General features: G+C 44.5%; 2 long non-coding RNA genes across 2 annotated transcripts in view; one reads left to right on the top strand and one right to left on the bottom strand.

The window, feature by feature from the left end:
- Positions 1–2,158: 2,158 nt before the first annotated feature.
- LOC106017906 (uncharacterized) lies at positions 2,159–6,985 on the top strand. Its single transcript, XR_001191671.5, has 3 exons — positions 2,159–2,230; positions 2,623–2,757; positions 3,687–6,985. It is a non-coding gene; the product is annotated as an uncharacterized lncRNA (long non-coding RNA).
- Positions 6,986–9,839: 2,854 nt separating this feature from the next.
- Positions 9,840–18,304, bottom strand: part of LOC140002734 (uncharacterized) — a 63,568-nt gene continuing 55,103 nt past the window's right edge. Inside the window, exons 2-3 of the long non-coding RNA XR_011810030.1 lie at positions 11,336–11,610; positions 9,840–10,680 (exon numbers count right to left, since the gene is read on the bottom strand). This is a non-coding gene — a long non-coding RNA (uncharacterized lncRNA). The remainder of the gene's footprint in view (positions 10,681–11,335; positions 11,611–18,304) is intronic.

The raw sequence follows: 18,304 nt of genomic DNA, 5'->3' as shown, positions 1-18,304 counted from the left end.
ACCTCAATAAATGGAAAAAGACAGACTGAGTGTGGTTCAAGGCCCTCCCCAGGCTGCTCTGGTGCTGCTTTCTGGCATTTGTACAGGTCTATCAGCAGGGAGATAGGGAGAGCTGGAGGGACAGGCACTGTATGGCTTTATTCCCTTGGTAGATACCTCATAAACAAGGCAGAGGTTCGTATTCCCATACTAAGCTGAATCCTCAGTTTTATGTACAACTGCTTATGTTTTGAGACAAGTTGAAATAGTTGTTTTGTGGCTTTTTTGTTGGTTTTTATTTTTCAATTGCTCATTTTCACTAGTGGCAATTTTTATTCATAATTTACAGAGTGCTTTTACAACTTTCACCCAAAGTAAAATAAATGTAACAGCTGGTGAATCTGTAGCTGAAGAGGGCAATAAAAAGAAGAATAAAGTATCTCTGAAATGAAATTTCCTTTCCAGCACATGCACTGGACCCAACATAAAAGTCACAACAGAGAGTTTAATTTAAAACTAATTTATTGGTGAAATGTTATCAGAATCCCAATGAAGACAAATAAATCAACATGACACTGGGAAAAAAAGATCAACTGGGGAAGATGAAAGCTACCAGCAACAGCAATCCGCAGCCGGGGGAAGAGTTACACAAACTGGAGTGCATCAGCAAAGCCAGAGTGAAATGTTCCCTCTGCAATTTTGGATTCTGAAATGAAATCATTTGAGGTTAAAATGCTGATGGTTGCAAATATTTGTTCCTTTCACAAAAAGCAAACACCGGATTTTGAACTGTGAAACCCTGCTGTAGCCTCTTGCTTCCATTTCCCCTCATTCTGCAAAAGCACCAAGTACCTGCAAGGAACAGAACAAAGAGAAGTGGCATCTTTGTGGTTCAGTGACCAAACTTCACTAACACAAGATTTAGATGTTTCTCCTTTTAAGGTAAAGGAGAGGGAAACAAGAACATATTGCAGATCCTTGGTCCACAATTGATCTCCTCTCTGCTAGTACCATCCTGTGGGATCCTACACCTTGGGTGGCCATTTTACATGACATGCTTTGCTAAGCACTTTGTGGGTGTCTCAGTGCTGACGAGTCAGAGTGCCCAAGAAGACAATTTACTCAGTATTCCCTTGGTGAGCAGAGCCACAAAATGCTGGACCCATTTGAGGAGACCCTGCTGCCACCAAGTCTCGAGCCTATGCTTGAGTGAAGGTTTTAATTTTGCAAGAGGCACAACTGCTTAGCAAAGCATCCCACAGACTGCGTGTTGAAGGATGCACTTTGTTTTAGCAGTGATGACCACAGAATTATGAACAATGTGGTCCAATTCAGTTCATGCATAGACACAATTGCATTTAGTCAATGAGTTCACTTCTGTGTGAACTAGTGTTCCAATTTGGCTAATTTTTCTCTCCTATACTGTAACAGATTATTCCTATAGACTGAACAGAGCACGCCAAACTTTCTTATGCTCTGATTTATGTGAAATAATTAGCATGGTATTGTCTGGACGTGAGGTCAGTCAGCTATTTTTTCTTGTATTTTAGCATCCACATTTGTTTCTATTCTGCATCAATTAGCACAGAGGAAGCAGGATCCAGCTGTAAAAGAATTCTTCTCTTCCTTACAACATTCACTTCATCCAGACTTTTCTTACACAGCTTCACAGAATTCCAGAGGAGACCAAAAAAAAAAAAATACCAATGAGATGCAAGTTCATGCTGAAAATGGAAAGAACCGAGCATTCCTGATCCTTTAATTGTTTCCTTATAGATAAAAATTCCTTTACACAAGATTATTTGTAAGGAATAAAAATAGATAGAAGTGCTTCTGCTCTCCACCTAGCAAAAGATAAAGAGAGTCATAAAGATTTCTGCAGAGCAATTGACTTCTAATGAAAGCAGAATGATTGGTTTGTTCTAAGAATGAATTTCCTAACCCTACTAGGAAAAAAAAGGGAGGGGGGGGGGGGAAGATCCTACCCCACATCTACTCCCTGAAACACAACTTAATCAGCTGCAGAACTAGTAACTCTGGGCACCAGCTTTTTTCAGCTGGGGTAAATCAGCAGCTCTCCACTACAGCACAGCTGAGCTGTGCAGCTGAACTATTTACGGAGCTAACTGTGCTCACTTATAAAAGAGAGGACATTGTCATGGGTTTCATAATAGGAGGGTGAAATGGGAGGGGTTTGGAGGGTGATTATGTATTTGAGGTTTCTTGATGGTTATCCCTGTTTGTCTTACAGGTAGTCTGTATTGCTATACCTCTATTAGAAGAGTTTACTAGCATTTTTCAACAGCAACAAATATTCTAGGCTAAAGAGGGAGTCTGTATGTCTGTTCTCTGCAAGAACTCTTCAGCTTAGAAACCAGCTCTCCCTTACCTTGGAAAGAGATACCCTGCTTGATGGCCCTTGGGATTTCATAGCAAGCCTTGTCTGCATAGCTAACTTGATATGGGACTGCTGTTTGTGCAGGACAGAGAATTAAAGAATGCTGTAGTTAAACTTCTGTTTTCAGTGTAGTAAGGTGCTCATGGCAGAAATGTTACCTCTCTGCTACGCAGGGAGATTTCTATTCCAGCTAGCTAGATGAGGCTATATGACATTTGTTGCCTCTGCTCCTCTATTTCTACTAGAGCGCTGCTTCCTTTCAGTGTGTGTGGGATGTTTGCTACAGCTGGGTGAGCAGAGATCTGTTTTCACATCTCTGAGGCTTGGTGTGGAGCTGTAGGAGAGCAGATTTTCCTTCAGGAAAGGAACAGAACCGCATTGTAAGTGAGATCCAGCTACTCAGCAGAAGATGGTGCTTGGTATAACTCCCCTGCATCCCAAAGAGTGAAAGGGAGAAATTTCTCCAAAGATAGTGTGAAAGAATGCAGTGTCAGTAGTAAAAACAAGCCTGGGAAAAACTCCATTTTTCTTCCTGGAAACAATTAATCTTAAACCAAGGAACTGTAATTTATCTAAATCTGTGGTTGGACTTTTGTTTCTCTTGTTTAATAAACAGCATCACCTTTTGCGAGTGTTTCCAGCACACCACCCTGCTGGAACACAAGTCTGACCAAAGAAATATTTTGTTTGCTTCTTTTATAAACGTTAATTTTCATCAAAGTGAAAAGAACATGTGCAAGATAGTGTAATATCACACTGTACTGCAGGTATGAAGCCTGACTAGTTGCTGGAAGTTTGTTTATTGAAATGGCGACACAATATTTCTTTTCAGACCTCTTAATCTTTTCATCAGTTGATTTTTTTATTATTTTTTTTTTCCCCAGTGAAATCACTGTTTGGTTGTGAAAATGGCTTGTGCCTACCTCTGGCTATGAGGAATGATGCCACCTGAGGCAAGGTTTTCTTTGTTCTTTCTGCTGTTTTGCAGAAGAGGCACCTAAATGATGATGCTGAGATAAAATAAGCAAATATGAATCATAAGCATTAAATGTCTTGTGTTATTGGCAATCTGTGTCTATCCTAAGTGTGCTTGATTGCATTTCTTTCCTACCTTTGGAGCCATTTTCCAGAATTCACTTTCCGGTCATGCCTTGCTGGAGTGAAGTGCCTGGGGTGTGGACAGGCTTTTCACCTCTTGTGACAGGCAATGAGGTGTAATTATAAGAGAACATGGAAAAATATTCCATAAGTGGGTTGAGCGGCTCACATCCTACTTGGAGGCATTCATCTCTGTTTTTACATCTTTTAGGACACTGTTGCCACAAGCAAGATTGATGGATCAGACAGCTCTGCTGGCTGCTTACTCTACACTGGCTTTTTCCCAAGGAGGAGCAGGTGTCATGTTTGATGTTACAGTAATTCACAGTGAAAAAGAGAAGCTTGCAAATGGACCTGGCAAGGCATAAGTAAATTGCCTGCTAACAGATTTGTGTTCTCCAAGCATCACCTAGGCACATGATAGAGAAACAGAGGATCGGGTTGCAAAGCAGCTTCTTATCAGGTGATGTCTCCCAGTGATATCACCAAAAGGCCCAGCTAATGAAACTTCGGCTAATTTGTCCTCGGTGTTATTTATCAGGCAAAGTTTAAATAGTGCATTCCTGGGGTGAGCTGTTCTGCTCACCTGACACAAACTGGACAGGTTGTGATGGGAGGAGAGCTGCCTGTGGTGTTTCTGCTTGTAATGGGTAGCACATTAGAGAATGCATAGAGAGGCCATAGGTCTGTTTAAGTTTCAAGATTTTCCATTGTACTTTATGGAGTAAACATACCTGATTTTATTTCAAACAAGAAATCAGTCTGAAGAAGAGAATTTCAGCTCCAGAGGCCCCTGTGGCAAAGATTAAACACTAGATCACAGCGTCTTAGTTTGGTCTCTGACAGCCCATATCAAAGCACCCCCAAGCTCTGAAGCCACAAAGTGTCACTGAGGAATCCGATCTTCCACTCCCAGACAGCATTTCTACACTGGTGCAACTTTGCTGTCTGGCTGCAGTTCCTTCTAGTGAAAGGACAGGTTTAAAGGGGGGCAAGGCCCTAGTTTGGAATGCCAGGGTTTGGGTACATTTTTATATCAACTCTTTCTCACAGCTTCCTTTAAGAAATCTTGGGCCATTCTGCCATCCATAAGAAATTCACCCAGGGTAGCCAAGGGCTAGATTTGGGTTTGAGTTTTATGGGACTATGATAACAATAAGCTTCCATTTTAAATCCTACAGCCAGACTGAGAAAGAACAGACCTCATCATTCTGCTTAAGAGAGCAAATCTGTATACAGCCAAGTCTTAGATGAGGGACCAAAATTCTGCTCTGCTTCCCAGACTCCTGCTGTTCTGAAAACCAACGAAATGTATGCATTGGCAAAGAGCTGTGCCCAGAGCCTGGCTGTTCTGCATTACTTCCTATCATCTGAAGGCTCAAATGGCCCTGCCATCACCTCCTCATGCCTTGCAAAAAATAGCATTCAGTGCACTGGAACGGCTATTCTTAAAATGAGGTACTATAAGGAGTTGGTAATGGTTGATGCTATTGCTAATGTAGCCAGTGTTGTAAGGTAAAAGGAGCAATCAGCTCTCTTCTTCAGGGCTTGCATCTATTTGCAGAGAGAAATCACTAAAAAATGTCATGTTTATCAGGTCAATCATAGGTTGCTTCAGTTCTCCAATATATCTGGCACTGGTGTGCACTGAAGATCATCTGTAACGCTAAATGGCCCAGAGATGTCTTCCTCTGATGGTTTGCTGTGACCCAGTTGACCCTCGCCCAACCAGGAAGGTGTGGGTGAGCTTGGTGTGAAGAAATCAGTGATGTTGACTCATACAGACTGTATGAGCTACCTGGGGCTTGCTTTCTGTCTTGTACCTGCTTCAGCTGCTTCTCTGGGGCTATGCTACCCATTTGTAGCTCTAATGTGGTAGTTGTCAGCATAGCCAAAGGTTTAAGAATGTGATGGTGACCTGAGGTTCTTGGTTACAAGACATCTTACACCTGTGTATTTAGGTCCATGTGTTTGCTGCCTTAAAATCAGGCCAGCACAAGATGTCTCAAGTCAAGTATGCACAATAAGCAAGCCTTTTGGAAAAGCATCATCAGTTATGGCTCTTGTTGCATCCATTCAAACAAGGAGCATCATGCTGCCTGGAGAGGCTCACCTTCCCCACAAGGCATAGGCTGGCCTGACCTTCCCAGATTGCCATTACCCACTTATCTGGTTTGTGTGTGTAGTTAGACACTGCTTTCACCACCAGGAAACTGAACTTTGGCAGAACCTGGGATCCTTCAGGGTACCTGCCAGGAGCTCTAACCCCTCAGGAGCACCCATGATGCTGATTTCTCAGTGTCTCTGGCCTCCCACCACCTGCTCCCTTTGGGGTTTCTCCACCTGGCCCTGGTGATTCACTGCACAGGAGGGTCTCAGGAGGCTCCATAACTCCTTCCCCTGAGACTCAATGTCTTGAAGAGAGGACATCCTGAGGGGTGGGGGGATATTTTGTTTGGTTGTGAATCAGGGATAACATAAACCTGGCTTGCTGCTACCTCACAGGCATAAGGTTTATGCCATCCTGGGGGTCAAGATTGGAAAGGGTACACATGTGCAACATCCAAGCATGACACCAGCCAACTCTTAAGCAGTCTTGTCAGAGTGTCTTCATAACCTTGTTACTGGCCGGGGCTGTGGGGACCATGTGTTTGGAGAATTGAGTGGGGCCCTTTCCTGCCTGGCAATAAAATCTATTCTAATTAAAACTCCCTGCACATGTGCTCTATGAAGGGCAGGGAAAAGCTTTTGCAGCTTGAGGTCAGAACTGACAAATGAGCTGGTGTGCTCAGAGCGGGTGGCTCGAGGAACACCTGCTGTGGGAGGCTGCCACAAGAGCAGGGATGGCAGGAAAATTGATGGTGACCTTGCAGCACACATCCAGGGGAGGCACTGAAGGATAAGCCCATGCTCTGGGTTTGAAGCTGACGGTACATGCAACAAATTCAGCACTGTGTCTCCAACCAGCCTTGGTGGTGTGGAAGGAGATTGCTGTCTCCCAGATCAGAGGGAGGAACTGTAGGCAGGATGCACTGCTGTTCAGCTCCCTGCACCCAAAGTACTGCAGGGCCAGTCCTGACTTTCTCCTACAGGCTCTGGGCTCCCCCTCCCCATCACTGCTTGAAGGGGTCCCAAGAGGACAGACACAGTGACTTTCCTTTCTGCACACTGCGTGAATTCCTCATGCAGAATTGTTTCTTTTTCTTTTATAATTCTAAGGGGAAATCCAGAGGTTAGTGCTTTCACATTCATGTTTTGTTTGAAAACATTAAAAAGAAACAGAATTTTACATACTTTTGTTTGTTTTTACAACTTTGTCCTCATTGGATATATTTCTACTTTGGAACATACAGAGTGGAGAAAAACAGGGAAAATGAAAGGAGAGCCCCTCAATCTTATTCATTCTATTGCAACTATTGGCAAGAAAATAATGGGGGAAAAAAAGAGTTTTGAAATGTAAAAAGAAATGAGTTTTTGAAAAAAATAGTAGTAAATCTGTACCTAGCTGAATATCAAGATATTGCCAGCAGATTGGATAAAAATATTTGAGAAATTTTCTCATTGGAAACAAATTATTTTCTGGTTGTTACTGCTACTTGGATATTTATCAGCTTGGCCATAGGAGTTACTCTTCAAGCAAGGAAAAGAAATGCACACAAGATTAGTAACGCTCAGAGCAGCCCCAGGTGTAATTTTCAGCCAGCAGACCCAGCAGCTTCTGACAACTTTTCAAGACATTTTTTACAGAACACGTGCCTTGGTATTTACTATACTAGACTGAGGAAAATAGAAATTCTTTGTATGTTGGGAGCACACAAGGAAGAAAACACCTATAATTTTTCTCCCTACGTAATGTATCATTCACAGATTGGAAGCCGGTTGAGCAGTGGTTTCTAGTGGTGAGAGCAGGATATTGGGTTTCAGGACTCTTGGGCTAAATTATCGAATCTGCTATTGATTTGCAGTGTGACCTTGGGCAAGTCATTTAAAGGGAAATATGTAATTATTAGTTTCAATTGGCCGGACTAACTTATTGTCTGTAGCTTTATAGCACTTGCTACTTTTCATAAGAAGGTTTTGGAGGGATGGTGTCTTGTCTTTGCAAACATTTTTTCTTGTTTTTAAAGGTTTTTTTTTTTTTTTTTTTTTTTTATTCTCTCCCATAAAATATGTAATATGCAAACAATCCAACAGAGAAAACTAATAACCCAGACTCTATGAGTACTTTAGCACATGCTTCAAGCTATATTAATGAGTATTTAATTTGAATAGAATGTCTTTGGTTAGCAAACTGCATAATTGTATATGTACACCATTGTAGCATCAGCTTAGAGGACCAATAAGGAACAAACAAATACATGACAAGATAAGAAATGTTGTCCTACCTAATCATTTACAAAGAGATAGTAGGAAAAATGAGGGATTTGAAGGTGAGGTGAATTAATTATGAAAGTTTTTTGTTTTGTAATTAGGAAAGGATTTTACCCAAAGTGAAGAGGGTAAACTGAAATAATCTCCATATTTTTGTAAAAGATAAAAACTTTCCAATAGATATTTTTCCTAAATAAAAATGTTTTTTGGATAAAATAAAAGAGCTGCCCAGAAGTGTGTTTGAGTACTTTGCTACTTTTATTTAGTACAGTAGCAGTGTTTTCAAAATAAGAAATTTCCAGTTTTTCACACCTCAAGTAGAATTGCTGAAAACAACATAAGAAGGGCTGAGGGGATTTCCATGTATTCTTGTGCTTTCTGATTCATGTCCAGATTTCTTCAAAATATTTCAAGATGGAAATTTTTATAGAGAAAAGCATGGAGGGGAAGGCTATTTCAAGTTTTAACATTATGATTAGAAGAAAGTTTAAAGTTAAGGTAGTCTGTAAGTTAGGATTTGTTCTATTGTTTCTTTAGCCTAATGGGACCATGCAAAATAAAGTATAATACTTATATATCTTGCAGTATTATTTATTCTGAAACTTAGCTATATATATATAGTTTATAAGGTGCTTAGGGATCCTCTGATGAAAATGTAATAACTATGTCATCATCGTCATCATTGTTATTATTGTGAATATCATTATTTTTATTCCCTTGGTGCAATAAGAAATCGGTTTGTAAAGATTACAGCAGCTGTGGGGAATGTGCCTCGGTAACTTCTCTGCGTTTTGTACCTCTGCCAAAAGAAGTTTATAAAGAACTTCAGGAGTAACTGTGTTCCTAGCTAACAGGCAGGAATTTGCTTGGGCTGTCACATACTCACTTGATTCAATGAATAAAACAATTGGGTACAGGGTGCACTGCTTTTCATTCAAGGGATGCATAAATGTCATTATTTAAGTGCTCTGGGATTCACATCTTTACCCTCAGACCAAGGTGTAGTTTGCAGCAGAGTGCAAGGTGCTGGTAGGGGGGTAACAGGTGGGCTGTTAATGGCAACATCCACCAAATGAGCCAGTGAAGAGGTCCCTCTCAAGGAGGCACCATCTTGCCCTTCATGACAGGCCCAGGCCTTGGGAATCACCCAAGTCCCTGTAGCCACAGCAGCTCCTTCCATCGGGCCCTGAGGGGGTGCTTTCACCTCACCCAGGTGCAGATGCAGCTGTCCCTGGGAGGAAAATGGGCTTTGAGGACTCTTGTAGGAATGATAAGTGCCCAGGAATTTTGCCCGTTAACTTTATGGTAAAAGTGTTACATCCTGGGCTTCTCACTCAAAGGTAGCTCTCCCTTTAGAGGGTATTTATCTGATGAATGAATCCAGTTGCTCTTAGAAGAGGAAAATCCAGCCATGTGTGAGGGTATGAAGGAGGAGAGATGGGCCAGAAATTTGGCCAGAGGTCTGAACGCTGAATGCCAGCCTCTGCTCTGCCACAGACTCACCACCCAACCTTGGTTGAGGTCCTCAGTGTGCCCATCTGGACTGAGAATAAAAAATGATGGACTGTGTGGAAACTGGGACCAAGAACCCTGCCTAGCTCCCCTTCTAGGTGACCTTCACAAGGTACCCTGTAAGCTGTTCAAACACCTTCTAACTGGAGAGAGTTTTTTTTTCCAGGTGTCTAAATCAGAGAGTGCTCTTAGAAAAGGTCTGGTGGGATTTCTTCAAGTCAAGAGACATTAAAATGCTGGCAGACAGAAAATTCTCTTTCTAAATCTGATGTTGCAAACAAGGGGAAAATCAAATCTCCTTCTCCTCAGGATATGTCCCTGCGCAGGAAGTTCGTTGGAGAGGCGTTTCCCTGATAAGGACTTTCCCTGGGAAGAAACCGAGTCTGTCTTTTGTAATACACCCTGAAAAGTCACTCCCAGAAACCAGATGTTGTTGAAATTGTGTGAGAACTTGAGATGTTTTACTATCAAAATATTTTGGCTTCACAAACTGGCAAATCCTCCCGCTTCACTCTGAGAAGATGCAGGGAAGTGGAGCAGCTTCTCACTGCCACAGCATCCTGCAGCACACGGAGGTCACTCCGCTTCCCTGCCTGCCGCCCTCCTGGCCTGGACATTGAGTTTCGCTGCCTTTTAAGTGGGAGCTTTATTAATTTCTTGTTAAAGGGCAGCCTAGTGATTGAAAGGTTTTCTTTCTGTTTACAGTATCACAGCTAGGTGCTTTCTTTGGGAGCCCAGTCCCACACTGTCCCAGGGGGTGTGGGATGACAAGCCCCTTTCAGCCAGCACCTGGCAGTGCACACTAGAGAAGCAGGGAGCATCCCAGCCCCATGTTCCCCCAGGGGCCACCAGCCCACACCAGGGCTGGGAAGCATGTCGGGTTTCACCTCTCTGAAGGGCATGTGAGACCTCCCGGTGCCGCTTCTGCTATCAGGGCAGCACAACAGGCCTGGTGAGGGGCAGCAGAGGGGTGAAGTGAGGAGCCAGGACAGTGACTCTGCCCTGGCAGCCCCGAGCCCTCCTCTCCCTGCATCATTCAGAGGGGGGAGCAGGGCAGGCACCCTCTGTGGTCTGCTTCTGATCACCCAGCTGGGCTGAGCACAAGGCTGTTCGCACCGCAGCCAGCACGGGTCAGGCTGCCCGGGGCAGAGTGCATGAGAACTTCCCTCCACCCGGGAACACACTTTTAATAGAACAAATCTGGCTCCTCGCAGCAAGCAGCTAACCCACAGCAGAGGGGAAGGGGCAGGAGAAGGGGTTCTCCGACGACTGTCAGCCTGCCTTTGCAGCAGCAGCCACAGCTCCTCTCTGGGAGAGGAAACCTAGAAAGAGAAAGACAGGCGGCTTTATCTGCATGAGCTCTGTCCCACCCAAAAAAACATTGCTACTGTTACTCAAAAAGACTTTTTTTCAGCATTTGAAGAAGAATGATGAAGAACATCCCATCTGCACCAGGCTCCTCCTGGCCACCGTTTTATCAAGGTCTGGGGAATTTTTTGATATACAACTATTTTGTGGCTTCCCATTCAAGCAGCTGGACTTTATCAGCAGGTCACCATAGTGGAGAGATAAGGAGGCTCCTTCTCTAGGCACCCCAGTAGGAGTTTCACAATCCCAGCTAGGGATTTAAGGGCTATTAAAAACCTCTCTAAAGTGGGTTTGACCTCTGCACCTTTCCAGCATCTCTGTGGTTCAGCAAGCTCTTGTGCTGACAAAGGAAATGGGGCTTTTGTGGCTCTATCATGAATTGATGTATATACATACAGATACACCCTGAAAACCACTTTTATTGCTTTTCACATAAATTTATAAGGTGGGACCTCATAAATTTGCCATCACTTACTCCTGTGCCCACCCTTCTTGCACTGCCTTGCAGCATACAGCCCATCTCCAGCAATGGTCTCCTTGTTCCATCAGAGACCAAAATTTTAGGCCAGAGAAGCATTTTAGTAATTCTCAGGAGCAGCAAGCACTTACCAGTGCCAGTGCCACCATTCTAGTGGGACCGGTCCCTGGGCACCGCAGTGCAGAGACTGGCTATGTGAGAAGGCAAACATAGCCCTGTCCTGGTAAAATGAGCATTACAGTGCCCATGCTAGCAGGAGTACAGCATGCAAGGTCTTTGCTTCTAGTAAGATACAGTTGTGCAGACACCTCATTTTCTCCCCTTTTCTTTTTCAGCAACACTTCTCCAGGAGGCAGCTCTCTGTGCTCAGGAATTAGAGTCAGGGTGTTCAGAAGAAATATTCTTCCTGTGGAGGAAAAAATGAGTTTACACTATAAAATAAAATAAAATAAAATAAAATAAAATAAAATAAAATAAAATAAAATAAAATAAAATAAAATAAAATAATAAAATAAAATAATAAAATATTTAAAAATAGACCAGTAGCTCAACAAGCCAGGAAGAGAAAGAAGCATTACCAAAGCCCCCCAGCCACCTGTTGTCCCTCCCCTGAGCTCCTGGGGGACAGGCAGAGCTGCCTTTGGGCACTGGGGTTCTGCTGATATCACAAAGCTATGTGGGAGAGACTACAGCCCCACGGACACCATTTCAGCTGGCCAAAACACCTGCTATCTTTTCTGGATGGATGTATAGATAGTCCTGACATACATGTATTCATATTCCTCTATAGAAAATGTGGCTTGGAAAAGCTCATCTTGACTGCTGTCTGTTAAAATATTTCCTTATTCCATTAATAACAGTTATGAATATGTTTGTACAGCAGCTAACATTGGCAAAATGCTTTACCCATGAGTACATATCCTAATTACTCACAGAAAACTATTTCTTTGCCCAAAATTAGTCTTTCATGTTTGCCTGACCTGCTTCCAATCAGATCATGATTACAGAAAAGTTAATGAATGTTTCACACAGGCATACTTCATCTGGGGGTTGGCTGGTAATTGTGGGATTGCCGTGAATTTCACCTTGTATTTGGCATTTACTTTCCAAAATCAAAGCATTTTTGACCACACAAATAAATCACTGAGATATCTCTGTTATGTCATATTTTTCCCTATAAAACAAAGAAAAAAAAAAAACAAAAAAAAAAAAACAACAAAAAAAAAAACTTTGAACTGAAAATTGACTTTCCACAACTACTATGCAATCTTCAAGTGATATTCATTGCTTGGTGAGAATCCCTGACTAAAACATCCCCTTTTTTCCCCAGCTACCCAACGCATATCCCTCTGTGAATCTGCATTTTGTGTGTACCACAGCAGCCATGGGAAGAAAAAAGCAGAATAAAACCTGTTGTGGGGATGAGGACTGTACTGACATTAATTCACGTGCTAAAGCCATAAAGCCACCGCTGGAGTGCAGCAAGTGCAGAGCGAGGACTTTGCCCATCTGGGTTATCCCTGTCCGCTCCTGTGTCCCCTGTGTCCATGCCAGCAGGAGCCCTGGGGATAGGAGCAGGTGGTGGTGGCACCACACAGGCCCATGGCATGTCCTGGGAGGGCAGCGGGGGCTGCGCTGTGTGTGCTCCAGTGCCCAGCCCTCCGGAAGAGAAGGAAACCGGCAGAGACAGGCAGCTGAGGGACAGGCAGGAGACAGGAACAAGGTCAGCACAAACGCAGGAACCCCGGTCTCGGCCACAGACAAAGGTAACTCGGCACACGGCTCTCAACTCCCGAGCAAGCTGGGGTTTTGCTGGGAGAGCTCCCAGCGGGAAGTGAGCAGAGGCTCCAGGTCTGGCACCGTGAGGGCCATCAAGGCCGAGCATTGTCCAGCCTTGCAGAGGGCAAGCCCAAGCCCCAGGATTTGGGCAGGGAGCCTGAGACAAGCCTCGGAAACTGGCGACGCTGACATCGGCACGTCTGGCGTGTCCCACGGTGATTTGGGTGGTTGTCATGGGGCAAAGCAGGCAAAAATAGGCTGTCCTTGAATTGGGCAAATGTTCTTCTCATCTGTACGGCTGCTGCTAAAAACAGGCGACTTCTGGAGTGGAAAGGGTGAGATTTCCAGTAAAGCTGTGTCCTCCCTGCTCCCCACACAGACTGACATCATGGGGCCAGCATGGGGTGCCAGAGCTCAGCCAAGACTTACCCCCCTTCCTGGCCAGGACGAAGCCCACCATTTATCACAGTTCATCAGCAGATTACCGGCAGGCTGAGGCTTTTGGGACAGCGATAGCGGCCAGTCTGCTTGGCCCACAACCATGCAACATTAGCATTGGATTCACCTCGGGTCCAGTGCTGTTTCACAGAGGGGTGGGAAATAGAGATAATCAAAGAAACTCAACAGTCGCTCCATTTTTCACAGATTTGTCTTAAATGGAAAAAAATCCTACCATAAGGCAGCATATGGGCTTTATAGTTCTCCTGCTTTGAAAAGCCTAGAAGAATGTACAGAAAACTGTCAATACTGGGGTTTCACTGAAAACACAGCTTGCAATTATTAGAAACTTTTCATGAACACTGTTTACTTCCATTGGAAAACTCTGGCTTTCAGTCAAAAGTGAATAAATAACCAAAATGGGATGGAAAGTTTCCCCTCTCTTTTCCAGTTGAGAAGGTCATCTCTCTGCCTGTGGTCAGGCACTGCGGAGCCTCCCGGGAGCTGGGGCCAAGCATCTCCGTGCCCCTCTGGTGGGGAGGCAGCTGCGGGGCTGCATGTCAGGCACTGCCCCGCTGGGAGCAAAGGGAGGAGAAGGCCACCAGAAAGGTCCCTGGGCCACCAGCGTGGCTATGGGTGACTTCAGGAAAAGGAACCAGCTGGGGTGCAGCATAGTAGCTTTTTCTGATGAAGTATGTATGTAAAATCATAATGAATCCCTCTTCCTTCTCATTTGCCTTATGGAAAGCCAAAGTAGACTGTCAATGGAGAATAATTACAGTAACTATATAATATAATGACATCTTCTCTCCCTGCTTTGTCAGGAGCGTCCATCTGAGGAGCTGGAGGGCCAGAGCTGAGTGAGGGCTCCACCACCCAGAAACTCAGTCCCCCGACTTCTGTGCCTGCAGGCACATTTAACAGTGGTCAGGTGATATCCTAGCTTGCAATAAAACCCCCAGCCAGCCTGGAAACAGACGTGCTCCCAACACCGCAGGAGACTGAGATCTGGACCCCATCACATGACAAGAGGATGTTTTGCCCTGATTTCGGCATTATTAGCATTCACTTCAGAATGAGAGCAGCCTCAGCGCTCCCCTTCCTCAGCATCAGCCAAGTCACAGCTGAAGCTGGCCACGCAAGCCTGTCTGTCAGTCCAGGAACACTTCAAGGATGGGCCGAGCTGAGGTTTTGGCCATTCCTTGCACAAGGCAGACCTTGCATGCAGATTTACAAAAAATGCAGGTTTGACTCTCTTTTCAAAGAAAAATGTAGGTTCAGAGACCACAAACTGCTTTGCAAATTTGTGTTAATTCAGATGTCATGGTCATTTAGACAGAAGAAAGAATGCTACAAAAGGCATTGAGAAAAAAGAAACGTTCCAATTAATTCCTTTCTGAACAAGCCGCTTGGGACTTTCAGTTCAAAATGACTTTTCATTTTTGAAATCCCTGTAGGAATCTCATGTCACCGTATTCTTATAATTGAAAAAGTATGATGTGTTGCAAAATGTACCAGCACAAATGTTCTGTTTCACCCTCAAATGTTTAGTCTTTTACTTCTCTAGTTTCTGACTTTTCCAAAGAGCTCAATCTGCGTAGCTCCAAACACAAACTGCTTGTTTGAAATGTTGAACTTCATCACTTTCTCATTTGTCCTGCCCTGTCTTCCACACAGAATGCCACCAGTTCTGTTACACCGCATGGTTTGCCTGGAGAGCAGGCTCTCGCTGCTCCTGGCACTGTGCTAGCCACATCTGAGCAGTATTGGAGTTTGGGGATAACATGCAGCCCTCAAAACAGGACCTGCTGGGGGAAAAAAAAAAAAAAAGAAAAGAAAAAGAAAAAAAAAAAAAAACACTGTTTATTTTTTACCACCAAATTTTGGAAACATCCCATTTTCGTCCAGCTTTCCTTAAAAAGAACAAAAAGGAGGGTGGAGGTAGAGCCAGGGGCTATGTAGTAAATAGCTTGGAAGCCGAGTGCAGTTGGCTGGTGAGCACGCGCTGTGACTCATGAGGGAAGGCTTTTTTTAAACCCTGGAGCCACAGAGCAAGGACAGCCATGCGGTCATCTTCCTGTACTGAACAAAGGCCGCCAGCCGGCGAGGTGTAGCCCCAGCCTGCGGGGACAATGGGGACGCAGAGCGTCACCCCAGCCTGTGGCACGCTGTGCAGAGACTGGCCCCGTGGTTGCATAGCCAGGAGGTTGCTGTTCATATCAGGGCTGGGTGATTCAGGCTGTGTCCCCTCTCTGCAGCCCTGAGAGCTACGGATCATGACTATTTGGGGAAAATACCTTATCTAAGCCCATTATTGCCTCAGCTTAATATAAACAGTGCTTCACTCTGTGCATTGAAAGTTTTCTTAAACCAAGGAAACCTGGGATAAATACCTCATTGTCTCGAGGACTTTATCACGGTGGTATGAAAGAAAACCAGTGTATGACTTTGTTTTCCAGCAATAAACTTCTTTCAGTCTCAGGAAGGATAGTTTTGATTTGTGAATTTATTGGTCTCACAGTCAGGTCTTCTCACTTGACTGAGGGAGCTTATACACTGTCAAGGGTCTGGGCTGGCATGTGGGCTGGAAACACAGCCTCCTTGTTTGACATGAAAAGAAAAGAGAAGGACTTTTTCACCCGTTTTTAAAAATTTTTAAACCTAAAAAAAATCCTAAGTTTAAAACCTTTTCTTTTAAAGGAAAACAAACAGAAGATTTAGCAATGCCAATATGTTTCACAAACTCATCTCCAAATTGCTGCTGTCAAGGGAAATTAAATCTGTTCTTGCAAAAGTCAAACACTGTTGGTTTGAATGAGAAATGGCTGTTACAAAATGTGCTTTGCTTTTCTTTTTTTAAATATAAAAAGTCTTTCGAATTTGACCAAATCTGAATGGAATGCTTTATTTCATTCAAAACTTTCGTCTTTCATTTTTACTTTCTGGCTTGCACTTTTGAAAGTGATGACGCACTCCCGGAGCTGAAGCAGCAGAGGAGAGCAGCATTTCCCCCATCCCCATCTCTCCCCCTGTGCCTTCCCCGTGGCTGAACACAGATTTTTGGCCCTGCTCACGAGGGTGTGCAGATGTGGGGCTGCCAGCCAGGAGCCTCATTCAGACCAGAAGTCACCTGGAGATGTTGGAGGGATTCCTGTCCACCCTGCCTGTCCCACCACGCTGGGATGCTCAGTAGAGCTATGTCCCACACGACTCCAGCAAGAGCTATACCCCTCCTGGGCTGGGAGGCAGTAAACCCCAACTGTGTGGGGAAAGTAAGACCCATTTGTTGTCCCCATCTGAACTCCAGGAGCACTGTTCGTGCCACAGACAAGCTGTGACACGACACAGCAAACAGGGTGTCTGGCCAGCCAGACACAGCACCCTACGCACATGCGAAGGAAGAGTTGCTCTAAACACAAGGACGGGACCAGATGAGCTGGGTTCAATGGCTTATTGTAAGAAAGCTCCTTAGATTACGCAGATTAAAATCTTCGTGGAAACATTTCTGGAGCCTCTGTGTTGCTCAGCTTCCTGCACAAGGCAGCACTTGGTCATGACTATGTGGAACAGCAAACTTAGGAGAGGGTGTTTGTTAGTTTGTTATTATTAACAGGCTGGAGAGCTCATGTGTCTCTACATCGGCTTCCTCTTGCATGGGAAGCAAATCCCTTCAGAGTCACTGTGGTCTGCTTCAGGAAAAAAGCTTTAATTTTTTGTTAAGTACAGCGTACCCAGTGAGTCTACTTGTGTTGAATTCCCCACTGCTTTACCCCTGTGCAAGAACACTGAGCACAGCCCGCAGGGACGTGTGGGTATGTCCAGCAGACCTCCCACTACAGTCTGGAGAAGCTGCTCCCTCCTCGGTGGCTGCTGAAGGAGTTGAAAGCACACTAGATGTTTACTCTTAGATAGCAGAAGTTAGGCATGGAGCATGCAGGGCAAGATGGCTGCTCCTCCTGGAGCCAAACCATGCTGAACACAGCTGGAGGCTGCAGGCAGCCGAGCGGGGCTCAGCTGGTGGACAACCGGGAAGCCAGGGTCAGGGAAAAAGGATGGGGGGAGCAGCAGGCATATACTGAAACCAAAAGAAAAAAAAAATATCATAAAAATATCATTTTTGCTACAACTAAAATTCAGGGGTTTCTCCTGTTTTCGTGATCTTTAACTCTTGTAAACATGGCTTTTTATCATGCCTGTTTCTAAATGAATAATGTCCTTTCAAAATAAAAAGCCAAAACCATTTGGTTTGCAGCTATCCAGGGGAAAGGGTCTGGTGTCTTAAAATCCCACCCTGTTGTTTCTCTTCCCAACAGCTTATCATATTCAACACAATTCTGGAAACCAATCCAACCACGCTGAAACTGGTTCCCAGTTCACTTAATTCCCTCAAAACCCCCTGTTCCAGTTACCTCCCCCCACCATGTCCCCATGTGTCTCACTCCCTCATCCCACCCCCAGACCTGCAGCCCCGCGCATCCCCCTGCAAGTGGGCCCCAATCCCACTGACATCCATATGTGCTCCCGCTCCTAATGCTCCCTAATAACACACTCACAATTGTTTTGCAAGGTGATGCTGGCAGCAGGAGCTAGCTTCAGCAATAACTGCTCCCTTTAAAATTAGCAGCCCCGCAACCTCAAACCCATGCAGCAAATCCAGGGAAGGCTACATGCTCCTTTATGGCCTCCCGAGGCAGCATTCTCCTCTCACCAAATGGACGTGTAAAGCTGCTGTCATGGGGCAAAGTAGCTGGCTTTCACTGGAGGAAATACAGAACACTGACCCCAAAGTATCAAAGCAGCAAATAAAGCAGCAAACTCATTGCATCTCAGCCAGATCCCCTCTGTTTTAGTGTTTTTGCTCCCTTGCCATGGACGTTCAGAGG

This window comes from Anas platyrhynchos, chromosome 6 (assembly GCF_047663525.1).
Source record: "Anas platyrhynchos isolate ZD024472 breed Pekin duck chromosome 6, IASCAAS_PekinDuck_T2T, whole genome shotgun sequence".
In the NCBI taxonomy this organism is placed as follows: Eukaryota; Metazoa; Chordata; class Aves; order Anseriformes; family Anatidae; genus Anas; species Anas platyrhynchos.
The sequence above is the reverse complement of the archived record's forward strand: the minus strand, read 5'-3'. Positions and strand labels throughout refer to the sequence as shown.